At 42.4% G+C, this 16,409-nt stretch overlaps 1 long non-coding RNA gene across 1 annotated transcript in view; it reads right to left on the reverse strand.

The window, feature by feature from the left end:
- Positions 1-16,409, reverse strand: part of LOC147572063 (uncharacterized) — a 28,685-nt gene that overhangs the window by 7,583 nt on the left and 4,693 nt on the right. The window contains exon 2 of the long non-coding RNA XR_015246802.1: positions 10,444-10,594. This is a non-coding gene — a long non-coding RNA (uncharacterized LOC147572063). The remainder of the gene's footprint in view (positions 1-10,443; positions 10,595-16,409) is intronic.

The following is a 16,409-nucleotide window of genomic DNA, read 5'->3' on the forward strand; positions in this document are numbered from 1 at the left end:
TATAGTGTGCTTTATCTATATTCCTGGATGCTATCCTTGTTCTGAGATAGCTAGCCTCAGCGTAAACATGCATGGAGGCAACTGTGAATCAGAAAAGCATACAAAAGAAATGACTCCCCAGTCCTATTTCCCCTTAGTTGGATCCCTCAAATGCCAATGCTAACAGATAAAAGAGGAAGTTAGATTGGGAAGAGACCAAAGTCTTCATGGATTGCAGCTAAAACATCTTACCTTTGCAAATTTTATAAAAATCTATGAACATGTGAACACGTGTATAGAGACCTTCTAGGATATCGTTAGGACTCAGGCAGGTCCTCAGGCTTCTGAGGCTCCACTTCGTTAGATTCGTAGTTCACCTGTCTCTGAGGCCTGTCATTTCTTTAGGGTTCTTGTGCCCTGGTATGCCTGGGAATCTACAATGGGTTGGGGCATTGTGGGTACGAAAGTAACATTGCCATGATATGCTCAGTGGAATCTGAAAAGCTTGCAAGACGAAACAGCATGGTGTTCCTGGGAAGTGAGTGGGATGGCTGGAATGAGCGTATACAGCAGGAAGTCATGATTTGTGGCTCTTTGATTCACCTCCCTCTTGGTCCTGGTGGACATTCGGTGTCATTTACAGGTAAGATCACATTCACAAAATGGTTCCTAAATTGTTTAAAGTAGTACAATTTAAATAATCCTCATTTCTTCTAATTTTCCCCCAAATATAAATTTTATGGGTACCTACAAAAATTAATATGTGAACCCTAAAAATAAAAACTAAAATCACTCACCGATGCATCTATGAAGAGAATTCTGTTGCCTAAAAGGAGAACTAAGTCTGAACTCTCAGTAAGGTTTGGGATCTGGCCCAGAATTTTGTAGTGGCAGAGCAAAGGTGCACAAACTCTAAATACTGTCTAAGACTATACAGTGGAATACATAGATTAAGACTTGATTTTAGGTCATGAGACTCTTAAAAAGAGGCCAATTCAACCAAAGGGGAAAATAGCAATGTCATTTTTTGAAGCATGCTTGTTTTATAAGAGACCTTCTAGGTATTGGGTCATGGCAGTGCTATTGCTTGGGAGACCAATTAACCAGAGACTTCTTATGAGGTTGATAGTTGTAAGATTTCTGGCAGGAATCCAGGTGGTTTGGGCTTTGCTCACTGTCAGGTATTTTGGCAATTTTCCTTCGAGGAGTAACGCCAGTTGGAGCATGACTCCAATGAGGAATGTCTATCACTAAAGAGGATTAAAAAGCAAAATTTCATAATGTCTCTGTCCTGATGAGTGTTTCAAAGTAGGATCTTTGGGACACCAAACATGGCTTCCAATATTGCCACTATGGCTCAAACTTTTTGTGGAATCTTTTGGAAAAAAGTTTGGTTCTAGTAGCACAAAGAACCATCTTATTCTTATAGTATCTTTCGAATGCCATCAATGGTGGATACTATCAGAATCTGGCATTGGATTATATCCTTTGGAGACAAGAAAGATTTTCAGAGCCAATAATGCAAATAAAGTGTCCAACCAAACCCACTAAGCTTCCCTGTTTGTTTGTTTTGTTTTGTTTTTGGTCAAAACTGTGTGTGGCTATAAAAGACATACATAGTTTTCTCCTGTGTTTGGCAGACTAGTTCTGAAGGTAATTTTGTGGCAGATACTGTGGTTTGGCTCACTCTTCTTGTATGCTTTCCTATATGGAAAGGACTAGGAAGCTACCATATACATTTCCTGGACTCTTTTGCATTTGGGAACCCACCTGTGGTTGGTTTTGCCAAACAGGGAGATTGAACAAGGGTTGTTGTAGGAAGAGAGAGCCCCTGGGTGCAGTGGTTAGGCAGGGAGATGAGTTCTCCTTGCAAGGACAGGAGTGGAGGTATCTGGTTCTTCTGGGGGCAGTTCTGGCAAAGATTCAAGGTTCTGATCCCTAAAGTCAGAGGTGTGAAGTAACATTAGGGGCAGCATTGGAATTCTGGCCAGGACATTCCCCTAGGCCTATTTCCAGATATTGTTTCTGGCTGTGTCATACCAAACTCTGTTTCCCTGACTCTCCTGGAGATTCCATAATGTGGCTAACACTCTGTAATAAATTCTTTACTACTTCAACTAGCAACACTGGATTTGGTTGTCTGACTAATACAAATTCCAAATGACCAATAAAATGCATTGTTGCAATAAGTATGGAGTCTCCCAAGTCAGCAATTTGAAGATAATAAAAAATTTGGTATTGGTTGAATTTTTCCAGGTTTTTTTTTGTTTTGTTTTTTGTTTTTGTTTTTTCAATTTATTTTGAGAGAGAGAGAGAACATGAGCAGGGAGGGGCAGAGAGGGGGGCAGGGAGAGAGAGAATCTCCAGCAGGCTCCACATTGTCTGCCTGGAGCCTGATGTGGGGCTTGAACTCACAAACTGTGATATCATGACCTGATCTGAAGTCGGATGCTTAACCAAATGAGCCACCCAGGCACCCCTAATTTTTCCAATTTTCTAATTAGATTTCATATTTGGGGAGCTGTGTAGGTCCCCATTGTAGAACAATTTAAACAAAGATTTTGCCCTCTTACAGGGGAGTGTTCATTTTTATTCTACTTAAAATGCTTAGAAGTGGGATTTCTATAGATTCTGTCTCAATAGTGGATGAGGGCAGAGGGAGTCTCTAATGATGCTTCACTAGAAATGATGAATCATGGATATTGGTTTGTACTCTTCCATAAGTTTGCCTTATATAAGTTGCTTTATGCATGTCTACTATATTTTCTCCATATAATTCACCAGGACCGCCCCCCCCCCCCAAATTTCTATTATTTTTGTTTTCTTATTTGGTGTTTGTACTTAATGAATATAAGTAACAAATCTTCCATAAATGCTGCATGGCTGACTGACAGTGTTAGGTGTAGGGTCTTTGGGGAGGGCTATGAGGCAGTCTCTGAATTAAGAGCTATATATATGCCAGTCACAATGGAAGAGACTCAACTTTTGGGTCTTGTGGGCTAACTATCCATATCTGAAGTGATCACATCTCTGAGCTGGAAGAATTTGGAAATCATCTTGTTCAGTTCTATGTACAAAGTCTTTCTAACCACATCCTAGTTATGGAGTGTATTAGTTTTGCTAGGGCTGCTGTTGACAAAGTACCTTGGGGAACCTGGGTGGCTCAGTCGGTTAAGCACTGGACTTTTGGTTTTGGCTCAGGTCATGATCTCATGGTTTTGTGGCTTTGAGCCCCGTGCTGAGCTCCAGGGTTCTCTCTCCTTCTGCCCTCCTCCACTTGCTCTCTCTCTCTCTCTCTTTTGAAATAAATAAAACAAAAACAAAGTACCTCAAACTGAGCGGCTTAAATAACAGAAATATATTGTCTAGGGGTCTGGATTACGGTGCTGGCAGTGTTGGTTCCTTCTGAGGGCTGTAAGGCAAGTCTCTTTTTAGGCCTCTCTCCTTTTGGTTGGTTCTTGGCTTGTGGCAGCCTGACACGATTTTTCACGTGGTGTTTTGTCTGTATGCATCTGTCTCCAAATTTCACCTTTTTATAGGAAATCAATCGTACTGGATCGCGGCCCATTTTAATGACTTCATTTTAATTTGATTACCTCTGTAAATACCCTATATCCACATAAGGTCATATTCTGAGATGCTGGGTGCTAGGACTTCAACGTATAGTTTTTGGAGGGTGGGGCAAGGGGAGACATAATGCAACCAATAATATAGGGAATACATGAGTCAGGATTCTTTTGATCATAAGTAACAGAAACGCAGTTCAAATCAGTCTGTTAAAGGAGGGAATTTATTGCCTTACATAAAAGGGCAGGACAGAATGAATGCACTAACCTCACAGATAACTCAGTTTATACTATCGGGACTTTTTCTCTCTCTCTCTCCCTCACTCTGCACTGTGCATGGCCTCATTCTCTACTGCTGCAGGCTGGAATTCTCCATGTGGCATGGGACATGGCTTCAGGCAGTGCCAGACTTTCAACATTCCATTGTGGTGATGCAAAAGGAGAGATGGTCCTCAGCCTCAGTTTATGCAAGTCCAGGGAAGGATTCCAGTTGTCCTACTGGTCCCGTGCCTATGCTTGGAGCGTTCACTGTGGCCGGGAGACTGTGATTGTTCACCACATGTGACTATGCCTTGTCATGAGGCACATTCACCTCTAGTATCTGTAAGGTTCTTCTGTACTTTAAACAGAAACCTACCTACCATTCATATTTTCTAAATCCCCTTTTAACATTAAAGCTTTACATTTGTTGGTTTGTTTGTTTGTTTGTTTTTGAGAGAGAGAGAGAGAGGGAATGCAAGTGGGGAGGAGCTGAGAGAGGGGGAGAATCCCAAGTAGGCTCTGCGCTGTTAGCCCAGAGCCCGATGCGAGGCTCGAACTCCTGAAACTGTGAGATCACGACCTGAGCCAAAATCAAGAGCCAGATGCTTAACCGACTGAGCCACCAAGGTGTCCCAAAGCTTTAAGTTTTTGGAAACAGAATCCAAAATCTTTCATTGTTTAAGCTTTTTCAGTCCTTTCCATCTTTAGCCCTTCCACTCCCCTGCCAGCACTTCCCTGCCCATTTCGTCCTCCCATTCAGTCCTTGCATGCTGGACACCCGTTTCTCCTTCCAGATCAACTCTTCACTTTCCTGCACTCTGTGCCTTGGAGGCTGACTTGTAGTATAGATAGCTTCAGCAGGCTCCCTGGCTCTCGGCTTCCGATGGCTTCCAATCAGCCGGAGGTCAGAGGCTGGCAGAGGAGGGAGGACCCAAGGCTGGGTTTATTTCCCAGTTTTTTCTCTGCAGGGTCACTGTGGACTGACTTTGTCCATGCACTGAAGGCAACAGCTCCCATCTTGTGGCATTCTTTGTATCATTCTCTAACTAAATATATATATGTAATATATATATATTATATATATAAATATTAATATATAATATATAATATATACAAATATTACTAAATATATATATAACTAAATATATAAAATATATATATTATTAATATATTATATATTTATATATAATTGAAGTATAATTGATGTACAGTGTATATTGCTGGTACAGTGTTACTTAGTTTCAGGTTTCATATATTTCATATGAAATATAATGATTCAATAATTCTATACATTATTACATTATTCAGTGCTCATCATGATAAGTGTATCTTAATCCCCTTTACCTATTTCCCCTCAGTCACTTCCCCCCAGCCACTCATCCCCTCTGGTAACCTCCAGCTTGTTCTCTGTGTTTAAGAGTTTTGTTGTTTTTTTTCCTCTCTTTTTTCTTTTTTGCTTCTTAAATTCCACATATGAGCGAACTAACATGGCATTTGTCTTTCTCTGACTTACTTATTTCACTTAGCCTTATACCCTCAAGATCCATCCATGTTGTTGCAAATGGCACAATCTCATTCATTTTTGTGACTGAGTAATGTTCCATAATATATATACACCTCATCTTTTTTATCCATTCATCTATTGATGGATACTTGGGGTGCTTCTATATCTTGGCTGTTGTAAATAATGCTGAAATAAACATATTATTGAATAATAATAAACATATATTGAATTAGTGTTTTCATTTTTTGGGGGTAAATATCCAGTAGGGAATTACTGGATCATATGGTAACTTTGTCTCTAATTTTTTGAGGAGCCTCCATATGCCCAACTTTTGAAAGCTGTCTGTGCCCTGCTTCTTCAGGCCTGCTGTGGGAATAGTGTGGCATCCCATTGTTACCACCCTCAGGGTACTTCATATCCCTAACGGCTTCCCCATACTTTGCCAAATTTTGGTAAACAGTCCCATCAAACTAACCAATAGTGTTGGCAACTTTTTTCCCCAGGGAAACCCTGACTGTTAGATGTCTTTCCCTCTACCTCCAAGTTCTAAATATAACTAGTTTCAGGTATTGAGAAAATATATGATGTAATCCATTCTAAAGTGTGAATGCCTAATAGCATAATTCCTCTAGCATGTTTTATTTGAAACAGAGTTGTGTAGACAAAATTAAGAGAATTTCAAACTGATTGATTGAGATATTTTTTTTCTGGAGCCCTCTAAATCAAAGGCACCTCTCCTGAGGATAAAACTGGCATCAGATAAAGGCATTTCTTAAACTTTTTAATAAATGTGGCCTGGCCGAAGGGAGGGGGCTGCATACCCCTGGGAGTCTAGGATGCCAGTAACCCTAAGTAACCTTAAGCAAGCATTGCATTTATTAAAAGGGTTGTTTATTTAAATAACATATGAGTTCTTCTTTCTATCCTATAATGTATCTCTGTTTATCATATTATTTCCAAAATTTAATAAAGATGAATTTCTAGAAAGATGCACATGTTTATCATTTTGCTTTATTACTAGCAGGCAGCCCAGCGCTTCTGGGGACGCATAGCCCCAGTTTGAGAAGCCTGAAGTGGGGAGAAACTGGATACACTGATAACGTTACCACTTGATTGTTAGGGGTTTGTCACGTTTTTCCAGATTTTTTCCAGGTCATTCCAGATGCTTATATACTTTTGGATCCTAGGGAGGTTCTAAGATTTGTGATAAACATTTCTTTCTCTTTTCTTTTCTTTCTTTTTTTTTTAGCATCTCTATTTTAGACAAAGGTATACTATATTTCATTTCTTTTCCAATTTGGCACATCTATTTGACTTTCCTTCTTCTTTTAAATTGTTTACTTATGGATTACATTACTTTGATGTAAATTGCTTTTGTTTTTTAATATGTCCTAAATCACAGTATTTTTTTCCGGTCAATCATTGTAACGTTTCTGATGCATTAAAACACGCTTTATGAGACTACATCCTCTGATTGACAGGCACCATGGGTTTTTCCTCAAGTAATTTCCTTTTTTTAAAATTTTTTTAATTTTTATTTTTGAGAGAGAGAGAGAGAGAGAGAGAGAGAGAGAGAGAATGGGGGAGGGGCAGGGAGAGAGGGGGACAGAAGATCCGAAGTAGGCTCTGTGCTGACAGTAGTGAGCCGAGATAGGGCTTGAACTCACAAATTGTGAGATTATGACCTGAGCCAAAGTCAGACGCTCAACCAACTGAGCCACCCAGGTGCCCCACAAGTAATTTCCTTTTAATTTATTCTGAGAAGTATATCATGAAAGGTTTTAACAACTTTTCCTTATTGTCAGAAATAGTTAAAATCCTGAAACTTTTTTTTTTAATCCTGAAACTTATTTAAGATTGAACTTTAAGGATGCCTTGGGGGCTCAGTTGGTTAAGTATCTGAGTCTTGATTTTGGCTTAGGTCATGATCTCACAATTCATGAGTTTGAGCCCTGGGTTGGGCTCTGTGCTAATAGTGTGGAGCCTGCTTAGGATTCTCTCTCTCCTTCTTTCTCTGCCCCTTCACTGCTCATGTGCACTAATGCATGCGCTCCCCCCCACCCCGCACTTGCTGTCTCTCAAAAATACATAAATAAACTTTAAAAAATAATGAATTTTTTAAAAAAAAAATTTTTTTTTTTCAACGTTTATTTATTTTTGGGACAGAGAGAGACAGAGCATGAACAGGGGAGGGGCAGAGAGAGAGGGAGACACAGAATCGGAAACAGGCTCCAGGCTCTGAGCCATCAGCCCAGAGCCCGACGCGGGGCTCGAACTCACGGACTGCGAGATCGTGACCTGGCTGAAGTCGGACGCTTAACCGACTGCGCCACCCAGGCGCCCCAAAAATAATGAATTTTAAAATAAGTTACTAGCTATTATAATTTTATTTTTTTAAATTTTTTTTCAACGTTTATTTATTTTTGGGACAGAGAGAGACAGAGCATGAATGGGGGAGGGGCAGAGAGAGAGGGAGACACAGAATCGGAAACAGGCTCCAGGCCCTGAGCCATCAGCCCAGAGCCTGACGCGGGGCTCGAACTCACGGACCGCGAGATCGTGACCTGGCTGAAGTCGGACGCTTCACCGACTGCGCCACCCAGGCGCCCCAGCTATTATAATTTTAAAATATTTATCTTAAAAAAACAATTTTTGTATTAATTTTCTAGGGCTGCCATAACAAAGTGGCACAGACTGTGTGGCTTAAACAAGAGGGATTTATTTTCTCATAGTTCTGAGGCTAGAAGTTGGAGATCAAGGTTGTCAGGATTATTTTCTTCTGAGGTCTCTCTCCTTGGTTTATAGGTGGCCATCTATGTGTTCCTGTTCCCTGTGTCCTCACTTGGTCTTCCCTTTGTGCTTGTCTGTGTCCAAACTTCCTCCTCCTCCTCTTCTTCTTTTTTTTATGTTTATTTATTTATTTTGAGAGAGAGAGTATGAGCAAGGGAGGGGTGGAGAGAGAGGAAGACAGAGAATCCCAAGCAGGCTTTGTGCTCTCAGCACAGAGCCCAATGGCGGGGATTGGACCCACGAAATTGTGAAATCATGACCTGCGCCAAAACTCAGTTTTTTTCCCATCGAAACGTGGATAACAGCATTCATTTTATCATGGAGTATGGAACATAGCACAATATCCCGCCCAAGTAAGCAATGTATAGGAACTGTAATATACATATAGGATCAATATATAGGAACTGTAATTCCTATTGTGTGTTAGCTGCTGTTGGATACATGTTCATGTCAGTTTAGAGACCAAAGAGCTGAACTCAGGTTGAGTAACATCCCCGCTGTCTCACAGCCAGTCAATGGCCTGGCCAAATTTTAAGTAGGTTTGTCTGCCTCCAGGATCTCACACTAATTGTGTAACAAAAGGTCTGGGATGGATCTGGGTTTACATTGTCTCCACTGCTGATCAGCCATGTGGCTCTGGCCAAATTACCTAGTCTCTCTCTCAACCCTTTGCTTCCTCTATGGAATGGGGATAGTGATATCCGCCTGCTTCTATTTTTGTTTTTGTTTTTGTTTTTTTTAAATTGAAGTATAGTTGACGCATAATGTTGCATTAGTTTTGGGTGTAAAGATGTCTACCTTTTAGAGCTGTGAGGAACAAGACCATATATTTCAAGCTGCTGTACAAAGTAAAACCGTCACTGTCGCATGTCATTCCTCATTGACTTTGCCACCCTCTGCAGGTGAAGCTTTAGGAAAATCACTTTCCTTGGAAAGTTCCTTGAAACTTCCCTTGAAAGAAGTTCCTTCATCTTCGAGATTGGGGTAGGGGTGGCAGGACAGGAATTGGCCTAAATCAAGAGATCTCAAACTAAGAGGCTCATACAGGCCAGGCAGGTAACTGAGGGCCTAGAACCCAATATGGCAAATGGCAAATATCTAGAATGCAGAAATCTGGATCTTTCATCTGAAACATGTCAAGTTTAGAATAGTTTTGGGATTGAACTCTGAAAACTGAAATATATATGTGTGTGTGTGTGTGTAATATATATGTGTGTGTAAAGCCCACATACACACACATATATATGTAGGCTTTATCATCAGCCTGGTTTGGCCATAGGTTTGTAAATTTTTGGCTACACAATTCCCATGATCCCTCCAATCTGGTGTCACGGATCCCATGTCATAAAACAACAGCGGTCTAATTCCTGGTCCTTACTTATTGGAACCCAAGGTCATGGTTTTGCCCGTACTATCCTAGTTGCTTTGGGAGTGGTCTTTCTACCTACAGTCTCTTTCCCACTCCAGTCCCACCCACCACTTCCTGAGAAATTCATCTTCATAAAGTTCTGCTTAATCCTGTCACTGCTTTGCTTAGAAACCTTCAATGACTTTATGTGGTCTATGGAATAGAGGCTATCCTTCTTAGTTGGCAGTGACCAGCTTTCCTTTCTTACTTCCTATTTATCCCCCTCATGTGTTCTGGATTCCACAACAATACCACCAGTGCCCAAAAGTGTTCTTTCTTTCTTTTTTAATATTTATTTTTTTTTTGAGAGAGAGAGAGCGTGAGCGAGTGCGAGTGGGGGAGGAGCAGAGAGAGAGGGAGACACAGAATCTGAAGCGTGCTCCAGGCTCAGAGCTGTTGGCACAGAGCCTGACACAGGGCTCGAACCCATGAACTGTGAGATCATGACCTGAGGTAAAGTCCAGCACTTAACCAACTGAGCCACCCAGGTGCTCCAAAAGTGTCCCTTTTTTAATCTCCCTCTTCAAGGGCTGCTCTGTCTCAGAGGCCAGTGCACGCACACATGTGCAAATTCTGCTTATTCTTCAGGGTTCAAAGCAGACCCTTCATCATGCATGCAGTGTTTCCCTCCTGGGCCTTGCACTTAGAGGAAATCAGATCTTTGTCTTCAAACTGCAGGAGACAGATAAGCTCCTGTCTTGGTGGCATATAAGGGAGCTAATTTTGTTAGGTTTTTGATAGTTTGGATTACTTTGCTTATTCTCAGTTTTGCTTTCTTGTTATGTGTGTAAAATATATTAATGAAAAGACATTTTCTAAGACTAGTAAAAATTGTCTTCAGGGTTTCAGACTTTTCTTCCCAAAGATATTTTTCTTTAGGGAAGACTGAAGAAGGATGAACATAATATGGAGAGAAAATGCATATTTTCGCTTACCTGTATTATTTCTCCTTAAAGCATGTTTCAGTTTCTTCTCTGGGGCTTAAAATTCATCCTGGGTCCAAAATGAGCTAACTCTCACAATAGTTCTTTTCTGCTTGAAAAATCACATTTTTCCTCTGGTGTGAAATTTCACAAAGAAAGCCAACTGAAAGAAGGGCAAAAGATTGCCACTGTATATGATGAAGTTTTAGGGCGATGGACGGTTCATGGGATCCAGAGCCGGTGACTGAGAAAAAATTCTTGAAAATGTCTTTGGTGCAAAAAGGTGATTTTATTAAAGCATGGGGACCAGGGCCGGAAGAGCCACACTGCTATTGTTGGGGGGTGGGAGATAAAGTCTAGAGGGAGTTTCCAAAGAGACTTTCACATGCTAAACACTTACTGGAGGCCTAGCCATTGTCAAGCTAAGGTTGTTACTCGCCCCCCCCACCCCCCCCCCCCCCCCCCCCCCCCCGGCCCCCAGCAGGGCATTACCATTAAGACAGTAGGAAGTTCCTGGACTTTAGGCTATGATGGGATTGCCTTTTTCTGGTAAACTGGTGGAGACTCTTATCAATTTAACCTTTTTTTTTTTTTTTTTTTTTTTTGTCCTTTCCTGTTTTGGCACAGCCTGGAGTGTCCAAGGAATATCATACATGTCCCACTGCAGGGGGTGGGGGGGTTGCTGTTAGCCTGCATTTTGCCCTCAGCTTACCCCATGCTCCCTTATCATATACATGGGCATTTGTCAGGTCATTCCTCAGTTTAGGCAAACTAAACTTAGCCTCTAATAGCTCTAATTTCCTCAAAGGGAAAGATAGACAATTCATTTGTCATTTAAATCCCATTCCTTGATGACAGGTTTTGTGATCCCCCAAATGGATTACTAAAGCCTTTAAAATCACTTCCCTGATGGCCTGAGTGGTACGTTATACTCATATTGGGTCATTTTGTCTTCATTAGTTACAATAAGACAAACGGAGCAGTTGTCAGAGTATCACAGCCAAAGGGAATGGAGCCTAGAAGTCGGCCAAAAAAAAGCCCCTGTGCACACATGCCAAAGCCAATAAAAAAATAATATAGCACTTCAACCTGGACTTTTGGAGTTTATTCGCAATCAGATAATTATCAAAAATATCACTGACAACAACAAAAAAAGGCAGAGAAGAGAGAAGGGGACTTGGGTGAGCTCTTGGAAAGCTCTTTCAGAGTGTCTTTCCAGTAAGGAAGGGAGGTTTGAGCTCTGAGCTCCTGATCATCCCACACAGCCCCTTCCATTTCTGTGTTTTTAGTTAAAGAAGTGTACCATGGGCGTTTGTGACTCAGGATCTCAGGAAGCTAGGTTCGATTTCGCCTCTCTTTTGCAAGACTGGCTGTGAGAGGAGGCCGGTTTACTCACCACAAGCGGCTGGTCAGGTATTTCTTAGCTTTACGATGGAATGCACTGGAGGTGGGGGTGGGGAGCAGTCTTCCGAGGGATGGGCTTTATGGTGTCTTGTCCGTGATGCTCATGCGCCCTCCTTCCAGAGAAGGAATGTGGGGAAGGTTGGGAGGAGTCATGAGTTGGGAATGAAACCACAGCTAGTAACTGGACAGTTGGGCAGCCCTGTAAAACCATGAGGCCTACTCATTATAGAGATCAGGCCTTGATGGGTGGTTCGTTTTGTAGTTTTACTCAAAAGCAATAGCATGCTTCATCCTTTTTTTTTTTTAATTTAAATTTATTTTTATTTATTTTGAGAGAGAGCATGAGTGAGGGAGGGGCAGAGGCAGAGGCAGAGAGAGAATCCCAAGCAGGCTCCACACTGTCAGTACAGAGCCCAATGTGGGGTTTGAACTCACGAACTGTGAGATCACGACCTGAGCTGAAGTCAGACACTTAACTGACTGAGCCACCCAGGCACCCCCACCTCTTTTTAAATGTTACTTATTTATTTTGAGAGGGAGGGAGAGGCAGAGAGAGAGAGGGAGGGAGGGAGAGGGAAAGAGAGAGAGAGACAGAGAGAGAGACAGAGAGAGAGAGAGACTCCCAAGCAGGCTCCGCTCTGTCAGTGCAGAGCCCAAAATGGGCTCAGTTCCACAACCGTGAGTTCATGACCTGAGCCAAAATCCAACGCTTAATCGACTGAGCCACCCAGTCGCCCTGAGACATGCCTCATCTTAATCAACGATGACTTCCTAAGATGTATGTAAAGCACATTTCCAAGCAAACACAGCTAGGTAGCCAGAAGCATAGGTCTTGGAATGTGGCTGGTCTGGCTTTGGATCTCCACACTTTCTATGCCTAAAGATTTAGGGTAAGTTGACGATCATTTTGAGCCTCAGCTCTCTTTTCTAAAATGGAATTGATAATCTAAACTGAGGAGTGAAGATGAAAGAATGTACATAAAGTAGGTAATCAGCCCTAATATGGTAAATAAGAGGGATCATTATTGTTGAGCTTTTCCTAAATTTGTGAGTAGGGGTGGTGGTACCGATGAGGAAAGGGTACCCACAGTTGAAAGATGAAAAAGGAAGCAAAACAAACATAAACAACCAAATACCGGATCCTAAAGGGCATGTGATGTTTTATCAGTCTGATCATAATTTCCCAGATAGGAACGAATCCTAGAGAAGTGTGCGGCCTGCATGAAAGATGCGGATTCCCTGCCCTCTGACAACCAGAGAGGAAAAAAGGCGGTTAAGATGAATGCGGGAGACAGCAATACAGATCTGTAACAATGCCTGACGTTTGTTAGGTTCCAAGAACTTCTTGGAAGGAAGCATTTTGCCGATGTTCTGTCATTTACTGCTTACAACAACCCCGTGAGATAGATTCTGTGATTAACCCCAGCCTGAAAACTGAGGCAGAGAGGTTTAGTAAATTATCCAAGGCCATACCGGCATAAAGGGCAGAGCCAGAATGAAACTGAGGCAGTTTGGCAACAGAGCCCTCTTTTTCTCTCTTTCATCATTGAGGCATGTGTCATAGTCTAATTGGAAGCATTTTTTCCTTCTGAGTGGTGCATAAAACAATGGTGCCTTCTAGAATTGGGGCGTCATGTTGTGATGACATATGTATAAGTGACACCCATGTGCTCACCACAAAGATGAAATAGTGTTAATTTGCCACAGATGACAACAGACCTTCGGAAGGGGGTGGGGAAGCCGGGGAGGATGCCGCTGTCCAGAAGCTAGCCTCCCTTTTGCTAACAGCAGGACTTACATACACCACAGATTGTTTATAACCGTCAGTGCTTCAGGTCTTTCATTTATTATCATTATTTTAAAGTTCATTTATATGTTTTGAGAGAGACAGAGAGAGCAAGAGCAGGGGAGTGGCAGAGAGAGAGGGGGAGAGAGGGAATCCCAAGCAGGCTCATGCTGTCAGCATACAGCCTGACGTGGGGCTCGAACTCATGAACAGTGAGATCCTGACCTGAGTGGAAACCAAGAGTCGGCCACTTATCTGACTTGAGCCACCCAGGCACCCCTCACTTACTATTTTTTATAACTTTATTTTCTTGGTAAGAACACCTTACAATGAGACCAACCCTCAACAAAATTTTAAGCATATAATATATTATTGCTGACTATAGATACCATGTCATACAGCAGATCTCCAGGTCTTTTATAAAATTTTTTTTTAAACATTTATTTGTTTTTGAGAGACAGAGCACGAGCAGGGGAGGGGCAGAGAGATAGAGAGGGAGACACAGAATCCGAAGCAGGCTCCAGGCTTCGAGCTGTCAGCACAGAGCCCAACACGGGTCACGAACCCACGAACCGTGAGATCGTGACCTGAGCCAAAGTTGGACACTCAACCGACTGAGCCACCCAGGCGCCCCTGCAGGTCTTTTAGATAAGTGTAAAGAACTGAGACAACGTGCTGCCATTCTACCTGCTTTGAAGGAGAGCTTCAACAGTGTGTCATTGCAGTGAGGGTGTTGTTTTATATTATCTTGTGTTAATTATTCTTCTGTGCTCTGGGATATGATCACCTCCTTCAGGTCACCGCTGGAATATGGATCTTTCCAATCGTTTAGGGGAAAAAAAAAATGTCCTCAGATAGGGAATGGAAACGAGAAAGGAGGAAGGAGAGAGGAATTCTAGCCTTCTCTTGGCATTGCTCTCTGGATCTCGACTTTGAGAAGTTTACCGATTGTTCAAGGTCATCCCTAACATAGGTCCTAAAGTAAGACTTTTGCTTTAGAAAGGCGAGTTGAGAGCTAGGCAGAGGGGCCTCCAATTGTGGATGAGTGAGCCATAATTTAAAAAACCACCTATCTGCTGTATTAATCTTAGCTTAGTGTAGGACAGAGAAATCACTCTGGGCTTTTGGCAGAAAGAGACTCACTACAGAAAGATACATGCTTAGAAAATCTCTGGAAGGGCCAGACAAATGATCTCTAGATTGGATGACCAGGAATGACTCTTGGAACACTGTAGATCTTTCCTGCTAGGGAAACTGGTTTATCTGCCACAATCTGGGGGAGGAAGCAGTGGGGTTAGAAATCAAAGACCTTCCCTGGTGCTTCAGGAGACCCAATGCTACGACTGCCTTTCAACACCCAGAAGCTGGAGTTTGGACAAATGAATACTGAAGCAGAAAAACAACATGTCTCCCTGACCTGCTTGCTGGCATAAGACAGCCAAAAAGCTGGCCTGTGACTCATCCCACCTTCGCAAACCCACAGGAGTGCTTCAGTTCTCATCCAGAACCACCTGATCAGCAAGGGAGTCTGGGGGATGTGGTTTTTTGTTTTTTGTTGTTTTTTTTTAAAGCTTTCTAGACTCTGTCATTCAAGAAGAAACAAATGTAGGGGCTGCACATTGAATGTCAATCAAGCATATCTAACACAGTTTCATTTCATTTTATGCTTTGTATTTATTTTCCTTTTTTAGTTCAGGCCTTGACCCAACTTGTACTATAGATTATAAGGAAAGCTAATATCTGAGTCAGAATGTTAAAATTGGGTGGTGCCTGTCGGGAACTGTGTAGGGTTGAGGATGTAACCCTGCTTCCAAGCTAACAAGGGAGCCTGCTACTGTTTCATGGGTGCTAGGGAGAAGAGACTCCAGAATCAGACAAAGGATGTTGTTACTGATGGCAAAAGCAGCAGGCAGTGTCTGTATGATGTTTGTTCGCTTCCCCATGCCCACTAAATCCCCCCAGGTGATGCAGCGTCCTGTACCTGCAGTGGGTTGCCTTACAGGAGAGGAGCATTGAGCTTGGGGGCTGCACCGAAGCAGAAGCAAGCCTGGTTTGTCCAGGGCAAGATGTTAGCTCATCCCTCAAGGTTGCTGGCTGCAGACACACACTGAGAAATGGCCTGGGCCTTGCCTTCTTGGCCTACCCACAAAGAATGTGCAGAGATGCTTAGGGCCCATGGCAGATCACCTCTTCTTACCTCCTTCCTCCCCCTTCCTGTCCAACTTCCTTCCTTTTCCAGGCCCAGGAGCCAGTGGTGGTAAATATGAATATCTTTCAAGGGAATGTGAATCTTTGGAGATAGATGTCTCCTGTTCACAAGGAATTTTCTCCTCATTACTAGCCTTAGATTATCTGGCTTACTTTTATTAAGGGAGGTGGCAGGTTCTAGAAGGTCCTGACTGATAGAGTCTTGTCTCCTTGTCCTCGCTGTGTCCCAGAGGTGCAGCCAAATTGCTTGGCTCCTTTAGAGGGTGACCATGCGTCCAAGTGTTCAGGGGACTGTGGCCTCTTGGGCCATGGGACTAGCAGTGCTAAAGCTCACGCAGTTGGTCAGATACTCCTTCAGCACTTGCAAACCACAGGGCTGGAGTGACTGGGTGCATTCTCTGGACCCCAGGGCCAAATCTGTTTCTCTTTTGTTTTACCCAGCTTGAAATTTCCTTCTAAGTGAGGCTGTAAATGCCAAGTCCTGTTAAGAGTTTACTTTTTAATCTTATAGTTAACAACACTGTATTGTATGTTTGAAAGTTGCTAAGGGAGTAGATCTGAAAAGTTCTCATCACGAGAA

Source organism: Puma concolor, chromosome F2 (assembly GCF_028749965.1).
Source record: "Puma concolor isolate L17-30 chromosome F2, mPumCon1.1.hap2, whole genome shotgun sequence".
Lineage (NCBI taxonomy): Eukaryota > Metazoa > Chordata > Mammalia > Carnivora > Felidae > Puma > Puma concolor.